Here is a 10,330-nt window from a genome sequence, read left to right as displayed (position 1 = left end):
ACAAATGAAGCCACTTCGCGCACATTTCGACATCATTTTTGTAAAAATTTTGAGGGAGCCGTTGCAGAAACCGAAACAAAGGGCTTTGAATTGATAAATCCTGTCCTGGATCACGAATCTCAAATATTTCTTTCTGGACCTTGGGGTGAATTGGAAATATGGAAGTACGCATCCTGAAGGTCCAGCGTTACCATCCAGTCCCCTGGTCGTACCGCTGCCAGTACTGAATCGTTCGTTTCCATCGTAAACTTGGTCTTTTCTACGAACAAGTTTAGCTGGCTTACGTCCAGTACTGGCCTCCAACCTCCTGATGACTTCGGTACTAGAAACAGACGGTTGTAAAAACCTGGGGATTCGTGATCCAGAACCGGTTCTATGGCCCCCTTTCCTAACATGCTGACAACCTGATGCCAAAGAGTCTCTCTTCTCTAAATCGATGTAATGAGCCCCTAGGGCTCTCGGAGCTGTAGCGAGAGGTGGTTTCTTGAGAAAGGGGATCTTGTACCCTTCCTTCGCTACCTTTACAGACCAAGGATCCGCTCCTTTGCTTGCCAGAACTTCCCAGAAGTCTAAAAGTCTGGCCCCACACAAGTCTGGAGGACTTCTGACTCATTGTTTGGTTGAAGTTTTGGAACCTCTTTTGGTTGGAACTCTTTTTCCTCTAAATGCTGGTCGGGAAAAAGTCCTACCCGAAAGGGCTGCGCTGTGATGTCTTTGTATCCTTCGGGGTCTTCTTCATTACATTAGAAGGTAAATATTTCCTTACAGAAGACGTAAGAAGATCTTGAGTAGCCTTCTGAGTGAGGGAGAGAGAGATGTCCTTAATGATATCCTGAGGGAAGAGCTGTCCTGAAAGCGGAGAGAACATCAACTCCGACTTTTGCGCGTTCGACACTCCTTTAGCAGCGAACGAACACAAGAGATGTCTTTTCTTCAAGACGCCTGCTGTAAAAAGTGAAGCCAATTCATTAGCTCCATCTCTCAAGGCTTTATCCATACAGGACATAATACTTCTCGACAACTCGGATTCTGACGAATCTTCCATCTCCGAAGTCCTAGCCAGGGCCCCAACGACCAGTCAAGAAAATTAAACACCTCAAAAGTCCGATAGACACCTTTGAGTAAATGGTCGAACTCTGACGAAGTCCACCACACTTTGGCTGAATGTAAAGCATGTCTACGGGAGCTGTCCACTATGTTAGAAAAGTCTCCCTGGGAGGAGGCAGGAACTCCCAGGCCAAGACTTTCCCCCGTAGCATACCAAACACCAGACTTCGAAGCCAACTTGGCCGGAGGAAATGCAAAAGAAGTCTTCCCCGACTCTCCTCTTCTCCCTTCAACCACTCATTTAAACGCGTTTGAAGGGCTTTCCTGGCCGAAATAGACAAAGTCATTTTCAAAAAAGACGATTTCTTGGCTGTCTTCGTCTTCGAAAATTGCGACAAGGGCGATGGAGGACCTGAAGGTTGAAAATCTCCTTCAAACAAAGAAAGAAGGCACTCTGTTAGTCTCTTGTAGTCCGAAGAAGGAGCTTCCGCATTCTTGTCCTCTTCCGCACTCTCCACAAATTCTTCCTCCTGCGAAGAAATATCTTGAAAACCAAGATCCTGCTGACTCTCCAAAGCGGACTCCTTATGCAGAGCCTGCTTAGAAAGCGAATGCGGCGCTGTCTCCTTATAAAACTCTCTTCCTTGTGCGAGAAAAGTTATGACTTGCTGCCGCCTGCGTCCTGCGTCCTCCTGAACGTATGCGTCCACCATGCGTCCATCATTCTTCCTCTTGCGTCCTGCGTCCTGCACTGCTTCGTCCTTCTTAAAGGATGCACTGCGTCCTGGCTCGCGTTGCACGTCCTGCGTCCTCTTGGAGGACTTAACCGGGAGAGACGAGTCCTTACGTCTAACCGAAGGTTGTTCGGGCTTCTCCCATGATTGAACAATCACTGCCAATCTCTCCTGCATGTCCGCAGAACTTCCTTCGTCTCCGCTTACCTTACGAGACTCCTGATGATGAGGAGATCGAGGACGCACCGGGCTAACACGGAGAGGCGAGCGAACCTGCGATCTACGCAGAGGAGTTCCTCTAAGCGGAGAAGACCTCTCACCGCACCGCTAGAAACTTCCCAACTGACGAGAAATCTCTTCCTTTTGATAGGGATAATTTCTTCATCCTCCGATGAAAAAATCTCAGGGCTACTCCACCCTTCTTGGTCAACAGCCCTTTCATCCTGTGATGAGGACGGAAAGTATGACCTCTTGAGAGGACGCAATACTTCCGCGAAACGCCTACTCCTTCCCGAGGCCGAACTATCCGAAAGGAATAACGGCACTCTTCCCAGTATCGCCGTTTCCTATGGCGTACTGCAGCAGCCTGGGACGTAACAACAAGGACTGCCTGAAGGGACGACTGATCGCGAGTCAACCCTCTCGCCTCCCTTCGACTGTCGACATGCCTTCTCCCTTGGGTCTGGGAGCTTGACAGAGGTCCGGTCTAGGAGGCACGAGAGGGACGATCAGGCGCCCCCTCACCACACTGTCACCAAACACTTCCACTTTGTCTGTTAATCGTTTAATTTGATCTCCCATGGACGCAGGGCAGCGAACACTTTCACGATTTTGTGATCAGTAGTATCCTCGATACAGCAGCTGGGTCGCAGGAGAAACCTGAGGGGAAGGTGCTACGTCTACATGTGAATGAGCGAGAAGACACATGCAAAGGATTCATTCAAAGGCTTACTCGAAGATCCGATCTCTCACTCCTAGATACAGATCTTCTAACGATCTTTTTCTAATCTCTCAAACATACTCATAAGAGCTTTCCACTCTTCTCATTCAGACCCTGCATTCATTGCACCTATTGTCCCACGTACATACAACTCCCGACACTTCTTACAAATAGTATGTTGGTATCTACCGATGATTTCGGCAGTCTCAACCTTACACCCTTCTTTCACACAAAACTCTAAACCATACTTTCCTGAATCCAAGACATACTAATCCAAGATCCAAAACAAACAAAATGCGATTGCCACTCTAACTTCGTGAATACGATACACCAATATCCAAAAAGTCAGTCAACGAGCAGGAAATTCTACAGAGAACCAACAACGATGTTGCCGGTTCGGCTGGCAGAGAAAATCTGAGGAAAACGGGAATAGTTCCAAGTACCAGCGCCACGGGAACGGGGTGGCCATCACCTGAACTACCAGTGTACTAGCGGTTGCCGCGAGTTTGAAATTCTGCCAGTGCGTCAAGAGGATAAGCTATATATATACCTGCCCAGGTAAGTGTCATGCATAAAAACAGGTGTTTTCAGCACCGGCGACAGAAAAATTATGAATAGAAAATGGGAATGATTCCTGATACCACCCGCCTCCAGCGGCCGGGAATGGGTACTAACCACCTGACTCCCACTGCGTGTGTCGTAAGTGTTTAAATTTCTGTCGGATTCGGAAAAATAAAGCTATATATATATCTGACAGGTAAGTTTCATGAACAAATTAGCATATTTTAGGTGTCTTGGAAAAGAGCCCCACACAGGATTTGGAGTACATATTCACTTTCAACTTCCCTTAGAAGGTAGCTAGATGGTGTAAAAAAAAATTTTTAATTATTTTCTTATAGGGTAAACCACCAATTTTCTTATAAGGTAAACGACCAGGCAGCGACATAGCAGCCATCTCTCCCGGAACATGGCCACCTTCCCAAATAGTACTTGAATCCGCTGCCATGATCATCGGTCAAGAGTTGTGGCCCATCCAGGCAGCACACCGAGACCTCTACGCTCCTCTAGAAGTAAATGTTTTCTCCTAAATTATGAAATAGCCTAATGGCACAATTCAAGTACTTTTAAGGGAAGTGGCCGCGTTCCAGAAGAGGTGGCCGCTACTTGTGTCACGGCTTAGTCGTTTACCCCATACGCATCATGTGTATAGCCTATGCACATCTTCCTCTAACCATTGTTTCTTTTTTTTTACCTTAAAGTTTGCCCTGCACTAGGGTATTATAAATGTGCTATGTCGCGGCCCGGTCGTTTACCCTAGCCTACACTAGCTACCTATCATGTGTATTTGCACATAGTTTTCTTTCCATTGGTTTTATTTTTGGCACAGGATATAGTACGGCAGCCGTATCCCGATCGCAGTAGATATTGGTACGGCAGTGAATTGCGCATGCGTCAATTTCAGACTTCCTGCCATACAAATAACATAGTGTGGTGGGGGTACGGCAGATTCTGTTGGTGGTGCCGTATTGCGCTCTTGACTTGCTGTAGGTACGACTGTTAGCTGTATCTGTTTACCAGTTTGCTAATCATACTGTATTATATGACCAGTTCCGCTTTTTGAACATCTGTCCCACTTTTTTTAAAGTTGGCAAAATGTCCCCCATCCCCGCCTTTTGTTTGCTTTTGTGAGATTTGTCAATCTTTTTTGTGCAACTAAAACAAAACTATCCCAATTTTAATGGAATAGTGCTGAAATTGTGTTTAATTTTGCCATTTCACTAGCTGGTAACTTCTATCGTTTTCTCCGTCAGCTCCAATTACTTATAATTGATTTGGCCGTTTACCAGAGGAGCGACTTAGGTAGTTTTCCTTGCCACCATGAATACAGCAGAGCACGATTTCTGTGTATTTCAAATCCTCTTTTAATCTCCTCTTCGGAGTTCTTTTCAAAGGCTGATTTGATCGTTCTGGACCTACATATATACAATTTGGTATTTCTGTAGAAGCATTCTGCATCGTTTGTCCCTGCGAATACGAAAGCCACCAGGAATTGGGGCATCAAATGTATTTCACTGTGTTTAGTATGAGCCCCGGAGGGTTAATTACAGTCGTCCAAATAAATATTACTTGAAATTCTTTTTCAGGAGGTAAAACCACAGAAAAGCTGCAACTCCCATAGTCTAGGCCACCGAGGATTAGTAATATAGATCTACCTATGGCTTCTTTCAGCTCGTTAGAGCCTGAAAACATTTGTTTTTCGGCGATAACTAGTAATGTATTACTCCGCGGTTTATGAGTTCTGTTGCCATTTTTCTTGCTGCAAACGGGTTTGCGCATGCGTAATTCACTGCCGTACCGACATCTACAGCGATCAGGGTAAGGCTGCCGTACCAATATCCAGTTCGTTTATTTTTTCCCCCGACCTTAAAGTTTGCCTGGCACTGGGATATTGTTTATGTATAGGCTAGGTTAATTCAGCCCTACCTGTAAGGGTTAACCTAACCCTGTCTGTTAAAGAGTTATCCTTAAGCCTACTAACCTACTACCTATAGGTAGTAACATACCTAGTAGGTACTACCTACTACTAGGTAGGTAGGCTAGGTATAGGCTACCTAGCTAGTAGTGGCCCTAGTAGGCTAGGTACCTAGCTACCTAGCCTAAGTAGGTTGGTAACAAGTACTACCTATAGTATTAGGTAGGTAGGTACCTACCTACTACTTGACCTAATGGGTAGGTGCATCCTGTGGGAATACATTCTGTTCAATATCATAGCCATTTGTCTCAAATCTGGACGCTTCCACGAAGGGAGGTAATCCACTCTACAACAGCGTTTTGACAGGGGTTCTTATGGACAGACTCCCTGTCAATCCTGGTATCGTACCCAGCGTAAGTTTGTGATATAGGCTATGTTCGATGACCTAATAACCTAAAGGCTAAAGCTGCAAAATCATATCGACCCAAGCAAAATCATCGTAATCTGTACTGAGGTACATTACCTTAAGAAAATATTAGCAGCATTATTGAGAAGGAATACTTTTGTAAACATTACTCCGTTCCACCGAACTCACAAACGTAGCGTTAAAAAACAACACTCGCCTATGGATGCGTTTTTTAGGAACAATTTTCCATTGGCTACTAAATGCAAAGCTTCTTCCTTTCAGCAAATATTGGTAGTATAGAACAAATAAACATATATAATATTCATATTATTATCTGTTCATTCATTGTAAATACTAATATATTCACATTGCTGCTTTGATATGAACTTGAAATATAAATATCCGAATGTGAAAAGTACGACACCACTTGTATGGCTCATTGGTGACGAAATACGCTCAAGTGAAAATGGACAACATTGTCGTAAATAAGAGAGAGAGAGAAAAAAAAAGAGAGAATAATCAATCAATACCAGAGTGAATGCAATATCCTGCTTGTCCTTCAGTGCCCAGAGACTGCTACTGGATTAATCCTAATCAGTTCTCGAAACACTATCTCCGAGTAAGTGACTTTGCTGTCCTGTGTTTTTGTACAGTATACATTCCCCGCATATTTCTCAAGAGCACAAGCGACCTCTTGAACTAGTAGGGTTATTGAACTTTAGTTAGTACTTTCACTTTTAAAAGCAGGTTATTTTGAACTTGCTCTACTGATTTCATAGCCTGACTTTGTAGTGAATCTCCCTTCTATGAAATCCCCATATATCCTTAAAACTATAATTAGCAATATCCTGCCCAATTTAAGTATTCTAGATCATGCAAATGCAGAATTAAACTAAAAGTTCTTTAAGATAAAATCCCCTTATCCAGAAAAGGTATAAAAACATCTACCTTCCGTAGGAATGTAGCTTCTTTTTCATTCCCTTTTCTGTTTTCGAGTGCTTGGTAGACCTTGCCATTGGGTTGCAACTGAAAAACCACAGCAAAGGCAACGTGTTAACGGTGTAGCAACCATAGCAACAACTGTCAGAAGCAGAATAAATGGATTATGAAGGCTACAACAAAAATAACTTAAGAGATAAAGACCTCTTAATGTCTCTTCCCAGAATTTTAAGACGTTATAAAGATGACGTAATCTGCAGATCCCTACCTTCCTCCCTCCCCTGCCCTTCATTGACTATTATTATTATTATTATTATTATTATTATTATTATTATTATTATTATTATTATTATTATTATTAGGTAGATGGGAATTTTTCTCAAACCAACTGTTGTGCTGGTAGTTTTTTATCGTTAATGGTGATGATCTGGGACTAGTGAACCTAAGATCAGCACGAAGCGAGAAATATCTTACCACCAACGCAAAATTTTCAATTTTAAAAACATTCTGAATTAAAGCAAAGTATTCCTTGCTTCGTTTACCGAAAACGCGCACATACATATTCTACCCGTGACTCAATCGGGAAGTTCGCGACAATACGTGACTGATTGCACAAACAGAAAGTTTTATTCCTGCTCATCATCATCATCGCCTCCAGCTGCCGTTCATAACAACAAGCCTCTCTGAAATTCCAAGTCATGTATTTTACGAGTTCTATTTTCCATTCCACAAGGCTCCACCAACTCCTGCCTCCCTTCACTTACTTCTCGGCATAGTAAGCCCAAGTCTTCTAACTTATTTTCTGTTTTCCACAAGAAGCCAGCTGTACTTTTAAAGTTTCGTGGAAAGGACTCGTCCAAGCCCTTATCATATCTCTTTCATAATTATCTCCTCTATGTGTAGAACTACCGTAATTCGTCAAAACATTATTTCAGATTCTATCCTACCATCTGAATTATATGCACTAAAGCTGTATGCTCAAATCGACAAAGTTGTTTCAGCATCGTTCCCTGGTCATGTTTCATGCCCGTTTAGGAGTCTATTTGATTTTTAGTTTTCTGTAAAAGAAAACTATCGAGATGGCTATTTGTCGGTCCGTCAGCAATTTTTCTGTCAGCCATCAGATCTTAAACACTACTGATGCTAGAGGGCTGCCAAATTAGTAGTATGTAGATCATCCACCCTCCAATCAATCTAATCAATCATCAAGATACTACACACTAAATTGCAACCCTCTAACATCAATAGTTTTATTTTATTTATGTCATAAAAGTTAGCCATGGCCGTCCGTCTGGCATCACTATAGGTGCCAATAATACAGGCCACCACCGGCTCGTGCCTGAAAGTTTTATGGGACGCGGCTGAGTTTCATACAGCATTGTATGTTTTACAGAAAATTCGATTTCTTACTCGAATACTCTTATTCCAAATCGAAAGAACCCACCCTGGATAGCACTGTTCCTCAATATTTGAAAGATCGAATCTTATTCGTACATTTTCTATCTTAATCCACTCCTTTTGATTCCCATCTATCTAGCAAGATGATATATTTTTCAACATCAAACCGTTTCCTCTAACAGGGGTGGGTCCATGGAATCACGACAACGGTCTATGCCAATTTCACACTTTTAACTTCTTAATTCATCCACTATTCAGCAGGTAAAGGCCGTCTATGGTTTGTTTGTTTGTATGGTGTTTTTACGTTGCATGGAACCAGTGGTTATTCAGCAACGGGACCAACGGCTTTACGTGACTTCCGAACCACGTCGGGAGTGAACTTCTATCACCAGAAATACACATCTCTTACACCTCAACGGAATGGCCGAGAATCGAACTCGCGGCCACCGAGGTAGCAAGCCAACACCACGCCGACCACGCCACTGAGGCGCTTGAAGGTCTATGACATTGATCAATTTTCTGCCTTTGTTTTCGAAGGCGTCTTCTTTTGATAAAAACTGCTCAATTTGAATAATAATAAAAGTAAACTTCGTTTCACGGATGTTTAATAATAATGCATAATTTACACCTTTCCATTATGAATTTTCGATATGGTATACAAATACTTATAAAGAGCACTATATTAATTTCAGAATAAATTCTTTGTTGCTATCTAATTGTTTGTATGTATTTCCGATCCTTCATGGCCTAGTTTCTCTTGAATTTAAATTAATTCTGTTGTCTTCTAATTGTCCTATAATTTGTTTGCATGTATTACTGACTTCATTATCGCCAGAATCTTCAAAATAATTCTTTGTTCTAATTCTATTTGTAAGATTACTGATACTTCATGTTCCGTTCCTCCTGATTCTTCACCTTAATTCTTTGTTCTTCTAATTCTATGTATTACTGATCCTTCAGTCTTAATAACCTGATTCTTCTTCGTCTTTCGTTGTTCATGTTACTTCCATAATCAAATGAGAATTTTCAGTTGAAATTTCTCATTACAGCATAAAGAATTACCACAGACAAGTAACTGAACTATTTCTATTATCGCTTTTTTGAAAGCCCGTCATTCCTGCAGATGGGCCATACTAAATATTCAACCATGTACACCAAAATGTCATTTCCCTCGACTTAAGTGACCCCAGGAAAACGGCCTTCATGGCCACATTAATTTTTCAAATTTTGTATCAAAGACAAACCTTCTGTGCAGAAAATTTCCACAGAAGTGGCCACACTACCTACATACAGACATAAACGATACTTCAGCAGTGCTTCCCCACCAACTATATACAGGAAATTAGTGCTGAAAAAGTTAATACTAATTTTTCTGACAAATAAAATCTCAATAAATAATGGTTCAGCAATTCATAAAGATGGAAGTTATTAATTTTAGACGAACTGCACAAGGTTGTGATGCAAAAAGTAATCACAGAAATAAGAGCAATGAACTAATGTTTTAAATATGTTATTATTTTCATAAATTTTGCAGACACCGAGTATGTGTTTCTATGTCCGAGTCAAGTCTTCGATATTTAGGCCATCATTCGAACAACCGTTTATCTGCACAAAACGGAAATCGTAAAAAAACGAGATTGAAGTTTTGCAATGTTTACATCATCATATTTCCGTTAATATTTATGCTATGACATCATTCTTTTTTTTTCAAAATGAAGCTAAAATCATGTTCTTTACAAATATGTGTAAATATTATCTGTCTATCCAAACTGGCCTCAAACAATACCATAAATACAAAAAACCGAAGTTTGTCAACATTGGAATAACAATATAAGTGACAATTATGAATGGTATGATATCTTTTTTTCTTCAACTTTTATATTAGCCTAGATCTTAGAAACTTAAATCTTTAAAAACTAGTCCAATTATATAATGATGGGAAGAAATAAAAATAAAATTAGAAAACTTTATTGTATAAGAATGGTTCTGTAAAATTATTCAGAACGTCTTTGGTCATTATTCATAGTAGGCCTACGTGGTGCAATCACATAAGTGCTTACCTAAAAATAATGTTAAAGCATACTGTACTCCTAAAATCATGGTAGGATGCAAGATTTACTAGCACCATTTTTTTTATTACACTTAATTACGCATAAAAAGTGACTAACTTTTTTTCCCATTTAACACATCTGACTATCCAATAATGGGTACAGTAATGATAGGCTAATAGATTTTTAAAATCCAGTAAGGTATACTATTTGGAAGGTATTTTCACTGGTTTTTTTACCATAAAAAGACAGAGGAGTAATTACGTGTGCACTCACATTATTCTTTTCACACTGAGTACTATATTCTACTGCGTTGTTTTCCATTTCATTTGATTCCTTATGCTT

This window comes from Macrobrachium nipponense, chromosome 45 (assembly GCF_015104395.2).
Source record: "Macrobrachium nipponense isolate FS-2020 chromosome 45, ASM1510439v2, whole genome shotgun sequence".
NCBI lineage: Eukaryota > Metazoa > Arthropoda > Malacostraca > Decapoda > Palaemonidae > Macrobrachium > Macrobrachium nipponense.
This window is presented reverse-complemented; position numbering follows the sequence as displayed.